This window comes from Caretta caretta, chromosome 6 (assembly GCF_965140235.1).
Source record: "Caretta caretta isolate rCarCar2 chromosome 6, rCarCar1.hap1, whole genome shotgun sequence".
NCBI classification, from domain to species: Eukaryota; Metazoa; Chordata; order Testudines; family Cheloniidae; genus Caretta; species Caretta caretta.
In genome coordinates this window covers 44,020,987-44,035,050 of record NC_134211.1, presented here as the reverse complement: position 1 = coordinate 44,035,050, position 14,064 = coordinate 44,020,987, and the positions used below count along the sequence as shown (strand labels likewise).

At 42.3% G+C, this 14,064-nt stretch overlaps 1 protein-coding gene across 5 annotated transcripts in view; it reads left to right on the top strand.

Moving 5' to 3' along the window:
• The window catches only part of LUZP2 (leucine zipper protein 2), a 339,015-nt gene that overhangs the window by 128,115 nt on the left and 196,836 nt on the right, over nucleotides 1-14,064 (top strand). The gene's annotated exons all lie outside the window — the stretch shown is intronic.

Below are 14,064 nucleotides of genomic sequence, written 5' to 3'. Positions count from 1 at the left end.
ACCCACAACCCTGCTGTGGTCACCTAGGACAGGGGCTACTGCGGGGTACTCTCTCTGCACTGGGCACTTCTCTGACCCACTGACCATTACATACAATTTAAAGCAAATGCAAGTTATTTAATCAACAATTAATTTTAAAAAGAATAAGGAAAAATGGGAAAGGTTAAAGGAAACACATCAACCCGCTCTCTGGCAGGCAACATCACAAACAATGTGTCTGGAATGTCATGGCAGTTCACAGTCTGTTCCTTGTAAGTCCCAGGCCTTCTTCTCAGGCCCTGGCTGTGCTGTAGGGATGCTGTGGGTTGGACACTTGCTCTGGCGGTGGCCACATGCTCTCAGGCTCCAAGTGGTCGGACCCTTCTTCCCAGTGTCGCCCCCGCACTGTGGACAGGGCTCTTTAAGGAGGAACTGGGCCATCCCACTTGTTCTTCATTTAATAGTCTTGCAATGGGGCATGATAGAGATCAGGAAACTGTGGGAGAGGCTGCAGAGAGCAGGAGGCTCCTGCAGGAGATCCTTGCCTGGAGGCAGGAAGAGGAAGGGTTTGGGTCTGGAGGCCAACTTAGACTGTGAGCATGTAGAAGCAGGTAGAAAGGCCTAAGAGTTCCTGCAGAGATAAACAGCAGGGAAAGACTCCAGGTAGGAAGGCCTGAGAGTGGATGCTCAGAAGAGAGCAGGGAATGCTTAAAGGATGGGCTGAGGGGAGAGCCTGGGATGAAAAGCTGTACCCAGCTTAGAAACTTGAAGACATGCTGACCTCAGGCTTGAGAGGATAAAAAGACTGTATTCTGAGTGTGTATGCTAATAAACCACAACCCAGGACACAAGATTTTGTGGGGTTATTGACGAATCTGAGTGAACTGCAGCGTACTGCAGAGCCACCTCAGGTCACAAGAGGTTCTCAGGATGCAGTCCAACTTTTTACACTTTGTCATACGGGTATTGATGCATTACTGTATTTTTAAATACAGAGAGCCAGGTTTTCATAGACTTTGCAAAACAGAATAAGAAAAAGAGGTCAGATTTCATGCCTGCCAACCTGGATAGTGTTCTTTTTTTTTTTTTTTAAGGTTCCTTATGTTTTTTTTAGTTCAGAGCACCATGCAGGAGGAGAAAAGGACAATAGTCAGTAAAACTGTGGCTGACAGATTTGCTGGCAAGAATTTGCAAAATTAAGGAAATAAGAAAGCAAAAATGTAGGCTGAATCTGGGGAGGGAGGGAAAGAGATGTTTCCTAACAATGAGGCCTAACAGACCCTAGAAGTATCTCCCAAAGGCAGTGGTGAGAGCTCTGTTGCTTGAGACATTATGAAACTTGAATGGCTGAAACACCATAAAAAATACAGTAAGGAACAATTTGGTCCGGACAGGGAGATGGACTAGGTAGTTTGGTAAGCCTTTTCTGTCACTAACCGCTAAATGTCTATAAAAATGTCTAGAAACATTTTAATCAAGTGCAGTGGTTTTTTTTTAATTTCATCAGCTGAATATCCTCTTTTATAATAGTCAAGGTTAAATCATATTAGCGTTGGAGCATGTGAAAGAAACGAGAGTAACAATTCTATAGAACAGATTGTTCCATTCAATTCCAAACAAAAGCAATGTAGAAATTAATGTACAACAGCAATTTTAAGCATTCAGGAAATTAGCTGGTACAGGACAAACCTAATCCAATCATATTTTACAATGAAGAGGTTTAAAATAGTTATGGAATCACAGTGGGAGTAGGGACACTCATATTTCTTCTAACAGTTTATTTATATGCCCCTGTGACACAGGTAACTTAATTCTTCTATTAAGCCATTCATGAGTTATCAGCTCTCTCCTCACACATGACCTCATGTACTATGTATAAAGTGGCAGTTATTTTCTGACTCCCATGCAAATTCTTAGACTTAATTCTTTTTTTTTTTTTAATGGAGGAGGCTACTACTCTCAGATGCTATCCTAATAACAAGAGGTTAAAGCATTGTCCTGGAGACTGAATCCATAATGACAGCTGATCCTGGTGTGACAAAATTCTATGGTTCAAGCACTGTGCCTGTACTTATAAGAATCACCAATCTACCATGTTTTTTAAGTGATAGCAGTGAGTATCACTTTACCTGTGTGACCTGAACATTTGACCTGTACTATAGTTCTGCAGACTGAATTCAAATTACCAGTGTAACCCTTAGTTTGACAGAAGGTAGCACTATCTGCTGTTCTATGATCAAATAATGAAATAACCTATGTCCCATTCAAGTTCATTTGCTACCTTCCTCTACTATGAAGGACTGCTGCCAAACTGGCGAGGACATGATCTGGGGACCTATATGGGAGATGCAGACTCTTAGGGTCTATGGAACACAATACTAGCATATAGGAATGTTTTTGGATGGTGGTTAAAAAACTGTGCTGGTCCATTGTCGGCAGAAGAGAAATATACTGGCCATGGGATCCATTGCAATCCCATGGCTGAAATAGCAGCCAGAGAGCAGTTCCATAACCTAGAAGATTTCTACCTGCATCCTCTGTGGAAATCTTCAACAGCAGATTAATTGGGCTCTGAAGCCAGAGTGAGATTTGATCCATGATTTAATATGGGAAAGGGATTACAGGTATGGATGCAGTGGTACCCTAAAATCTAAGTGTACTAGAAATTGTCAAACTAGTTTATGCCTTGGATTATCTTGTTCAATGGCCTGTCTCTGAGAGTGGTTGGCACAAGGGAGCCACACTGAGTTTGTGTGTTAGACTTTGTGATGAATCTGTACCTTGATATGGCTATGGTACCTTTTAAGGTCTTTGCTTTTCCTGCCGATGGAACTATTCAAACTCCTTCTAGAATGCACAACCATAGTGGGAGCTGACAGCATGTGAGACTTGGACCTTTTCTTGTCTCCTCTGGATTGTTTGCCTACATTTATTTTTTTAGGTTGTCTACTTCCATTCCTACAACTCTGTCATCCGCTTCTTGTAGCAGAGATACACCAATCAGTGAACACCATTTTATTAGACTGACTTTAAATTATTAAGCAGTGGAACAAGCTTTCACAGGAAACCTGTTGACCTTTTTGTCAGTGAAAGAAGACATTTTTAAGTTTTATGTGAATTGTGATAGCGCCTTACTCAGGTGTGTGTGGGTGGGGTGGGGGGAATTCCCACAGATGTCATTCCCTTGGCAGGTACATTTATGTTAACTGCACAATTAGATGTAAAAATTCCAGAAACAACAATGACATTAAATTCTGTAAAAATCTGAGACAGACAGAAATATTGGACCTGACTATACTGAAAAAGACAGTAGGAAAAGGAGTATGTGCTGCAAGATAAAGCAGTCATGGCTAAGAGCTTCTTTAGGCATCCAGTAGGAAAGCAGAGAAGATGCAGTGTGTGTATAAATAATGAAGCTGAGCAGTGTGAAAAAGGATAATGTAATCTGTCAGGAATTCCATATTAAAGACCACATCTCGCAAGGTAGATCTGAAAAGTACATTTTGCCCTTAAGTGCATGGGACCAGATTTTTCCATCAGTCTGCATTTAAATAGTAGAAAAAGCTGTAGGGATTGGGGTGCTTTTTATAGATACTTGATAGCATCGATTTCAAGACTGCACCTTTAAGAAACAAATACGGATTCATTGCTCTAGGTGATGTCTTTAATGTGTGGACAGCTAGAGAAAAATATCTTAAATATCCTAACTGTTTACATATTCACAAGTGGAGTTTAGTTTTCTGGATGGTCGATAACATGTTTGTGGGCATTGCAAACCCATGCATTTAGCCATCTTCTCTCACCCACATATTGTACTGTAGGAAGACATTTTACTCTCTCTTATCAGGTATGGTCATTTAGGTTGAGATTTTCAAATCCTCCCAAAGAGTTAGGAGGCCCAGTTATCAATTAATTTTAATGGGAATCGTGCATCTAAATTCCTCAGACAGATTTAAAACCTCAGCCTTTTATCCTATTCATCATTGTTGAAAAAAAAAGTTACTGATAGTCACAGGTGGGTTTTACACAACAACAATCTTAACAAGGGGGATAAATATGTATTGTAACAAGTCAAGTTATTACCTAGAAAATAATTATGGTGACCCTGGTTCTGCATTGCCTTGCAGCCTGTATAATCATTACACTGTTCCAAAGTTAATGGAAAATACTAATAGATCAGACTAGGAGCATTGAAATGACTACACATGTTACAAGGCAGTGGACAAATCAGAATCTGTTAAAGGTACAAATCTGGAAAAACAAAATTTCTTATGAATGTATCTTAGAAAATGGAAATGTGTCCAATTTGTGATGGTTAACTAAAAAAAATTAAGTGTGCCAGCAGGTAATATAATAAAGTATTTTCATTAAAAAGGTCAATAAAACAGATGACAAATTTTAAAGGAGAAGCAGGTCATATGACAAAACTACATTAAATGCAAGGTTTGAGGTGTCAGTTATGACATTAGCATCAAGGACCCATGATGCTGATTTAGGAGAGCACTCTATTCAGGGCAGTATTTAAGCACATGCTTAAGTCTCATTTAATTATAGTTAAGCATATGTTTTTATGCTGCTCCGAATAAGGGCCCATATTATTTTCCATGTGTCATGTCAATTTCAGACTTAAATGAAATCAGGAAAACCTCGTGGAAATGTTTGTAATCTAGGAAATGATTCTCACTATCTGATCATTCTTTAAAGTGATCAAAGATGTACCATTTTCCTCCCACAAACTCAAAAGGCTGAAAATGTGTTTTGACTTTGAAAAGTGACACTCTAAACATGACATTGTAGGGTTCTGTGTGGATTATGTCTCAATGATTTCCATTATCCAATGTGCTCACTTTACAAGTACAAAGATGTTTTTTCCCCAACGGCCAGCCTTGCAAATTCAGCCTGGGAATTCCAAATCAAGCTAAATTATTTTCTTCTTGCGTATCATCGTATCAAATTTCATCAAGCCAAACTATGTCCACATATAAACCTCTGCCGCTAACTGCCTTCTAATCCTTGCTTCAGTGACATCTGTGCATTCCTATGGCTTTCAAGTGTAAGTAATCAGAATTTAGTCAACAATCCTGTTCATGATGCTCTACCTAGATAGTATCTAGTTCACTCCACTCTTGGGTCTGCTTGAATAATAAATGTTTAGATTTTTTTAAAGTCAACAGGTATGACCCTGTATACATACAAGGAGCAGATCTCTTACATACAAAGGAGCCATCTTGTATAGAACTGCAGCTTTAAAATATAAATTGTGCAAGTAAGGTTTGTAAATTAAAACTCATGGGTTTAGATGGTGCCTGAAATGTAGCTATTGCCATTAATTTCTTCTCCAAAAGAACCATGCTATTTGATGAAAGAACCATACAGCTGACTCTTAGAACTTTTCTGCGTGGATGGGGACACCAGGAAAGTTAATCCAAATAACTAAAAGTGTGAATTTAAAGTGGATTAGTTAATTTGGCTTAATTTTCCATGTGTTCCCATAGACAAGTCCTAAATTGACTTAGGTATTGTTTTAATGGGCTGAAGTTCATATTCCAATTTTCTATTTTAAGTCAGCTTTGCAGTAAGGGTACTTTATGTACACAGAATAAAATAAAATAAAAATGATTTATAGAAGGTCTATTTCAAAGACAGGCTTTGTTTTCCCTCTGGGTTTACAAATCAATTTTTCTTTGTCTTAACATTATACGTATTATTCAGTAAGAAGCAAATTCAAACCTGATTTTGAAGACTAAAAGCCCAGTTTATAAAATTTAAGAAAATAACAGTCAGAGGTGGAGTGATGTCCAGAGAAACAAATCTCTTAATTACAAGTCACCTGTTTCCACCACATTCTGAAAATTAGGATCTGTAGAAATTTTGAAATATAATTTAGACATGTTAGTAGGAATCATGAAAAGTCCAAATAGCTGTGACAAGTTTAAAGCTGTTTGAGAATAACATTCCATGGCAACAAGATGACACTTGAATTTAGAGAGCCCCCAGATCAATATACTGAGGACAGAAACTAAACAATTGCAATTACCATGATTCAAATGACTTCCAGAAGTTGGAATATTGCCAAATGCCATTGCTGTGTTTGCCTTCATTAATATAAAGTCTGCATACTCCCCGGAACACTGAAAAATGATATTTTATGTCTTCAAACTTGTCTTATTAATTTTATCAGCTATAAATTGGGATTTAGATTTGTTAATGAAAATGCCACACCATACTAAAGAAAAAACATCTATATACATTCTGTACAAACTTGTAAGTACAAAACTTCAGGTATTTCTTTTAAAAACATGCCTGCTAAAATGAGAGATGTATATTATAATTCCAGTTGTGTAGTACTTATGCTAGTCATGCAAATTTATTTTGCAGAACAGAATAACGGGACATCCAGTGGGCCAGATAAAATCCTGGTACAACTCTGTACAACACAATAGATTTATACCAAGGGATGGAGTTAGCCCACTGTGTCCTCACAATTGTAGTGTCTGATACTGTAAGGTGAGGAGGGACTCCAGAGAGGTGTTGAGAATCTTCAAGTCCTATTGGAGTTAATGGAGGTTGAGGGAATTCAGTATTGTGGCAGGCTGCAGCTATGATCTGGCTTGTTCCAGATGGCCCTTTTTGCCTGCGTCCCCCAAGACTTGCAGCAAAGTCTTTCAAACAAACAAAACTCAGAAGAAAACCCTTCATAACTAAGCTATTTCCTCCCAGGCATCTCTAATAGTTTTCCAATCTTCTTCCACAGCTTGGAGGTCAGGGTCAAAAACACCTCAGTCCTTTTCTTCCGTGTTACGAGAGATTAGCAGGCCAATAATCCTTCTCCTGCTAGTCTCTCCCCTATTATGAGACCCCGCAATGAGAGACAGTCTCAGAGCTGGGCCCAAGCCTGAGCCCAAATGTCTACACTGGAGTCTTATAGCCCTGCTGTACAGACATACTGTATAAGACCCTGGGTCCTTAAAGAAATAACAGCCTTTTTCCTCTGCAGATGCTTCCCTTGTAAGCTTGGAATTTGCACTGAAAGGTTTGATAAATCTTGTGCTATTGTTAAAACAGAAGTACTAGCCTCCACACCTTTTTAACCCTATGCATTTTTCCCCTTTGACTCAAATTTTCCTGACTGGTATTGCTGTTACATTTTTTAAAAAACACACAAACATTTAATCATTTGTCCATTTTTTAAAAAAGTATCAAAATGTCCCTATTAGAGTAGGGTGAATAGTATGACCAAAAAAATAAAGCTTCAAATATCCATTTGGATTTTTCGTTGATTTAGTTTCAGATATAGTTGGTCTCATTTTCTATTTACTTTCCCAAGAGCATAAATGGAATCAAGTTTTACTAGCCACAAATATGCCAAAATAAATGTTAATCTCATATATTCCGATATTGAGAAAAAGCAAATTTTGTACTCACCTCCGGCAAGGACTCTTATCATGTTATTTTGGTCCCAATTCAGGAAAGCATCCCTATTCAGCAGTGGCATTTAAGTACATGCTTAAATCTCTGAGTGTATGTTTAAACTGAAGCATACATTTAATTGCTTTCTTTAATTGGGAATGAGAAGAGTTACATTCATCCAATCAGGGAACAGGGAACAACCATGTGACTTATATGACCAATTACAATGAAGAGCTGGAATTTCAAATCTCCATTGATATAAGAATACAGCTTTCTTGGAAAAAAACCTTTGGAATAATTTTGAAAAACTAATAAAATTGGAAAAGCCAAGATCTTTTCACAGACATTCCTTGAATTGGAAAAGAGGTGAAATTTACTACAAATATTATTTCATTTTTGATCTAATTGTCTTTTAATCTATATGGGGAGATGGAAATTCAGTAATCAGTCTGTTACACATGGGAAAGAAAATCACAAAATTGGACTTTAGAGAGAAGGATGCAGTTTTAGCTCTTGATATGAGCTGTTTAGGGAGGAGTAGGAAGTATACCACTCAGATGGAAATTATTGAAAACTTTACACTTAATGTAGCTAGGAGCCAGCATTTAGGGATAGTGGAGGAATCTTGATTACTGTAAGGGCAATCTGAGATCCTTGGCACCACACACTACAGGTTCCTCCACAGCTCTTCCACCATAGCCCCATACCTGGTGTGAAAATGGCAGGGTGGTGTCTTCTTTGCCCAGAAACTCTCCTACTGTTGTAGACCCTGTTGATCTCTACTCTATTGCACTCCCAGAGAGCAGAAAGCCTTAAGAACATAAGAATGGCTATACTGGGTCAGACCAAAGGTCCATCCAGCCCAGTATGCTGTCTACCAATGGTGGCCAATGCCAGGTGCCCCAGAGGGAGTGAACTTAATAGGTGATCTCTCTCCTGCCATCCATCTCCACCCTCTGACAAACAGAGGCTAGGGACACCATTCCTTACCCATCCTGGCTAATAGCCATTAATGGACTTAACCTCCATGAATTTATCCAGTTCTCTTTTAAACCCTGTTATTGTCCTAGCCTTCACAACCTCCTCACGCAAGGAGTTCCACAGGTTGACTGTGCGCTGAGTGAAGAAGAACTTCCTTTTGTTTGTTTTAAACCTGCTACCCATAAATTTCATTTGGTGGCCCCTAGTTCTTATATTATGGGAACAAGTAAATAACTTTTCCTTATTCACTTTCTCCACACCACTCATGATTTCATATACCTCTATCATATCCCCCCCTTAGTCTCCTCTTTTCCAAGCTGAAAAGTCCTAGCCTCTTTAATCTCTCCTCATATGGGACCTGTTCCAAACCCCTAATCATTTTAGTTGCCTTTTTCTGAACCTTTTCTAATGCCAGTATATCTTTTTTGAGATGAGGGGACCACAACTGTACACAGTATTCAAGGGCTTACCATGGATTTATATAAGGGCAATAAAATATTCTCCATCTTATTCTCTATTCCTTTTTTAATGATTCCTTGATTGCCTTCATTGCAGAAGCACTGGGATGGAGGGAGATACCCTTTTACCTTCTCTCCACCTGCACTAGTGTGGAGATAATTTGGACCTTTATTTTGAAAAAATCTTACTGAGGGCCTCAGGGATTATTGTCGAAGTTCTCTCTCTAATCCCAGATTTTTCAAACTATTTCCTCCTCCTCACTTCCTGTCTATCATGACAATATTCAGTTCTACAGGCAAAAATATATTCCAGTGAAGACCCAAACATGTTAGGCCATCAGGCAACCATGCCAATCAACACTGCAAAGTACATGTCCTTTTCCCTTGTGAAAGAAGACTAATTTCACCCTTTGACTCACTTTGAAAGGTTGATTGTTAGGAGAAACTGATTCCTGTTCTGGAGTGTTTTGTTATCTACTGTATGAGAGAAACAATGCACAAAGAAATTGTAGTGTATGTATGTATTGTTATTAGCTGGAGTTTGATTCATTTAAGTAAGTGAATATCAGAACACATAAGACAATACAGTGAAACTTATCTTAAGTGACAACCCAAGGGAAAGTGTAATTGGTGGCCTAGTAGAGATGGCTTATGTGGCAGGGTGCTGATAGGAAAGCCCTTAATCAGCTCCTGCCACCCCAGCCTCAGTCATGGGGTATGGATTGGGGCTGGGTAAATAGCCAGTGCTTGCCAGGGAACTGCCCACACCTGCCAGCCTCATTAGTAGGAGCTAAAAGGCTGAGGGGTGGGGGAGGGGGAGGAGCTGAAGCTGAAACCAGGAGGGAAAGGTGAGGCTCAGAGGGAGGAAAGAGCCTACTAGTCCGTTGCTGGTCAGGCCTGTGTGAGACCAAGCCATGTAAATAGCCGTAAACTGGTGGTGGGAACGGACACAAACTAAAGAGCACGTGTGTTGCACCAGCTTGGAGCGTTCCTGAGTCTTTAAGGAGCAGGGCAAAGGGTCTGAATCCAGTGGGGCATGGCATGCAACCTGTCACATGTGGGGGCTTGTCCAGAACTCAAAGCCACCACCATGGAGTGGCAACCCAAGCATGGAGGGAACTGTGCAGTGGCTCGCAAAGCAGCAAGAGGAACTGCAGAAAACCCTGCAGGCCTTTCAGCAATTCCACCAGGCCAAGAGACCGGCCTTTCTCGCTTGGTAGGCAGAGCAACAAAAGACTCTCCAGGACTTCATCAGGGAGCAGGCCAGTGCACAGCAGCAGCTCCGGCAGTGGTTGGTGAGTCCTCCGGGAGGTAATGGCAACTGCACGCCAGGGCTGGGTCTCTGTAAGATGGGCCCCGCTGATGGCCCTGATGCCTTCCTGTGCACTTTTGAATGGTTAGCCATGGACGCCAGATGGGACAAGGTGATGTGGGCCCTAAGACTAGCCCCCTATCTGGCCAGAGAGGCGCAGGCTGCCTACATGATTCTAACTAATGGACAGGCCAAAGATTATGAGGCAGTGAAAACAGCAGTCCTGGACTGGATGGGACTGTCAGCCAAAAAGTACCGGCAGAAGTTTCGGGTGGCACAGTGGACAGGGGGTTTGCGGCCCCACGCTTTTGTCCAGAAGATCACGGACTGAGCCATGTGGTGGTCAAGGCCCAATACCCAAATGGTAGGAGAGATAACGGACCAGGTGATCTTAGAATAATTTGTGCATGGCTTCCTGGAAAATGTGCAAGTCTGGGTCCGGCAGCACCAGCCAAATACGATAGAGGCCACTGTCAAACTGACTAAGGAATATGTGGAGGTGGACTTTCCTTGTAAAGAGGGGCAGACGGACTGGGACCTGGAGTGGGGAAAGAAACCCTGAGAACTTCCCCTCAGGAGAAGAAAAAGAAAGAGGAGGTTAAGGGGGCCTGTAGTCACCCGGGGCAGTTGGTCTACTGGCGATGTGGGCGGCAGGGACACAAATGTTGGGACTGCCAAGAAATGGAATGTGGGCTAGCCAGATTTTGTGGCTGGACAAATGGTGGTGGGAAGAAGCTGGGGCAAGGACTGGTCACCATCCTCATGTAGATGGAGAGGAAGCCCAGAGGGGCTCAGTGGACCCAGCTTCAGCCCACACTCTCCTTCAAAGACTAGTTGAAGTTGTCCCCTGCAATTATTTGGAATCCCGGACCTGTGGATCCTCCCCTTAGGCTGGGGGAGGTCCTTTAGTAGTGGATGGGCTCTGCCTGCCCACTTCCTGGATAGAAACAGGACCCTCCTTCAAAGAGGGCTGATGAAGCCACAATGATTTATCCCTGGGGTGCAAATGATGCTCAAGTGAATCCATGGGGATTGGAGGCCTTGCCCCGTGGCCCAGGTGCCCCTGAAGGTCAGGGACCAGTTTGCCTGGCAACAGGTGAGGGTGGTAGAGGAGTTGCTGTACCCCATGGTCCTGGGGACAGCCTGGGGCCTCATCCCAAAGGGGAAAGGAGGCTGTGGGAGGGGGCCCTCCATCAGGAAGAGTGGGGAGACCCCATTGAAGGGAGGGGGAACCCCTACATCCCTCAGCCCCGGTGAGGGGGAGGACCCAGGTCCCCTGAGGACAGAGCAAAATCCTAGACGACAAAGCCTGAGTGAAGACAGAAGAGAGGGAGAGAGCGAGGGATCGAAGGAGTGCCCCACTATTGAACCCCCCCCCCCCCCGGGAAGGAAGTCTGAGGACCCTGGGGGAAGGCCCCAGGGAATGCCTGGAGGTGGAATCTCCAGGAGGGGAGAGCCAGACTCCCCTGGGCCAGACAACTGTGCCTGAGGCCCCGGGTGGCCGGGGCAAGGTCCAGACCCACCTGGCTTCCCTGCCGGACAACAAGAGGGAGCAGCCAGTAGAGTAACCAAAAGGCTGTGACTGGTGCGAGGACCAGTGGGTAGCTGTAGACCTGTGGGGCAGTCCACCCCCTTCCCAGTGTGCCTTTTGTGGCTGGGGGATGGACAAATCCCATTACAAAGCCCCCAGGGACCTCCTTGAGGCAACCTCCAGAGCAGGGGAAGAAGGGGCCAAACCAGGCTCGCTCTGGCGGTCGCTTAAGGCGGGAGGTGTGTGGCAGGGTGCTGCTAGGAAAGCCCTGAATCAGCTCCTGCCACCCCAGCCCCAATCAGGAGGAATGGATTGGGGCTGGGGTGAATAACCAGTGCTTGCCTGGGAACTGCCCACACCTGCCAGCCTCATTAGCAGGAGCGAAAAGGCTGGGAAGAAGTGGAAGGGGGCAGAGGGCAGAGACCAGGAGGGAAAGGTCAGGCTCAGAAGGAGGAAAGAGCCTACTCATCTGTTGCTGGTCAGGCCTGTGTGAGGCCAAGCCATGTAAATAGCCTGTAAATAGTGGGAAACTGGTGGTGGGAATGGACACAAACTAAAGAGCGCGGGTGTTGCATCAGCTTGGAGCATCCCTGAGTCTTTAAGGAGCGGGGGGCCAAGGGGCCAAATCCAACGGTGCATGATGTGCATGCCGTTACACCTATAACTGAAAGTTGAACAAAATGGTAACGGAAAACTCATGAGGATACTTTTAATAGGTTGCTTACGATGAGTAGATAACCTGCTGCTGGTGCTTCTTAGTGCATGTTTCACTGTAAACAAGGGCATGACATAGGGATGCCAAAAGAGCATAATATGCTGTTCCTGATGCTTTTAGAGGAATGAAAACAACAATCTTCTTAATGAAACTAGCCAATTGCTGTAAGCAGAAGAAATTCCTTTCTTGCTGTCTGCTCATCAAGAAATTAAAGTGGGAAGCATTCTCTGCAGCTTGTCAAGTTGATTACACATAATGGTCCTATTGCCACGGATGCGGGACAAGTATTTAATACTGATGCAGACCTTGTTAAAAATTGCAGGTAGTTATGATAAAAAAATGTAGGTATTTCGGCATAACATTTAAATGAAGGGGATTTTGTTTTCTTTACATTTAGCCGCTAGAATTCTAATATTCAGCAAATAATGAACTAGCTCGGATTTCACTCATCTTTATTTCAAGTGTCTCTCTAGAACAAAACCCCCAAATCTAAACACTGCTGCATGTGGAAATTTCAAAATCCAAGTATTAATATTGCAGCATAAATTCATGGTGGTCTGACTTTATGACTCTTGTTCGTGATAATCCATATTTACCAGTGAAGATAATGGGAGTACTTGTGAGAGAAAATGCTACTCAGTAGGAGTGAGGCTTGCAGAATCAGACCATTTTTGAGTGTAGACTCATAAAACCACAAGATCTCTATGTTCTCCCTTATCATAGATAGGCAATCTTAGGGCTATACCCTGCACAGAGTGCTGTGAATGGGTTCTTAACTTATGTTTTCCTTACCACTGCAGATGGTCCACACAGTGAATATCCCAAGAACAGTTTGGAAGGAAAAGTATCTTAAATTAAACAAGGTTAATCTGCAAATTGAGAGGAAGGTCACATTAAAGCAAAACTAGAAGGAATTAAATCATATCTTGCTGATGACTGGGTAACTGTTTGTTTGGCACGGTTATGATCTTATTGTTAAAACAGACTCAAACCCCAAAGAATAACTTTTGTACTAGAGCTGGTTGGAAAATTAGTCTTTTCCCCATAGACATTTAATTTCAATTTCTTGGAATTCTTTTTATAACATTTTCAGCCAGAACTGTTGATAAAAAATGAAAATTTCTATCCAGTGCCACATGGAAGTTGCATGTTGGGTTCTTGATGCCTCCATTCTCTTCTGTGGGCTGGATTTCCTGTCTGGATTACTTCTCCCATGATGCAACACAGTCTTCCCTCTTGCTGAGTACAGCAATTCATCATGGAAGATGTAATTTGGAATCCACAGAGAAGAATGGGAGCAGAAGGCACTTGTGGAAAATGTAGGGGTTCTCAGAATGTTGCTGTACACCAAAATGTACTTTCTGAACAATGAAACAACCATCACTGAAAGGCAAACAGAAACCAGATTGGGTCCCAAAAGAATGTAAGATGGATTTGTTCTTTTCCTGTACATAGAGAAGGAAGTCTACCTAACTCAGTTGGCAGTGAATCATGTGATTAGATGAGTCTAAAAATGTGTGTAGGCTGTTTTAAATTATTTTAATCTGATTGTTGTTCCTTTTGCTAATAAACCTACATATTCAAGAAGGTTGTTGGTTACTATTTCACTGTCCTAGGGTTCCCAAAAGGTACAAAACTCAGGTGTCAGTTGGACCTGCACAGTAATAAGCAGGTGGCA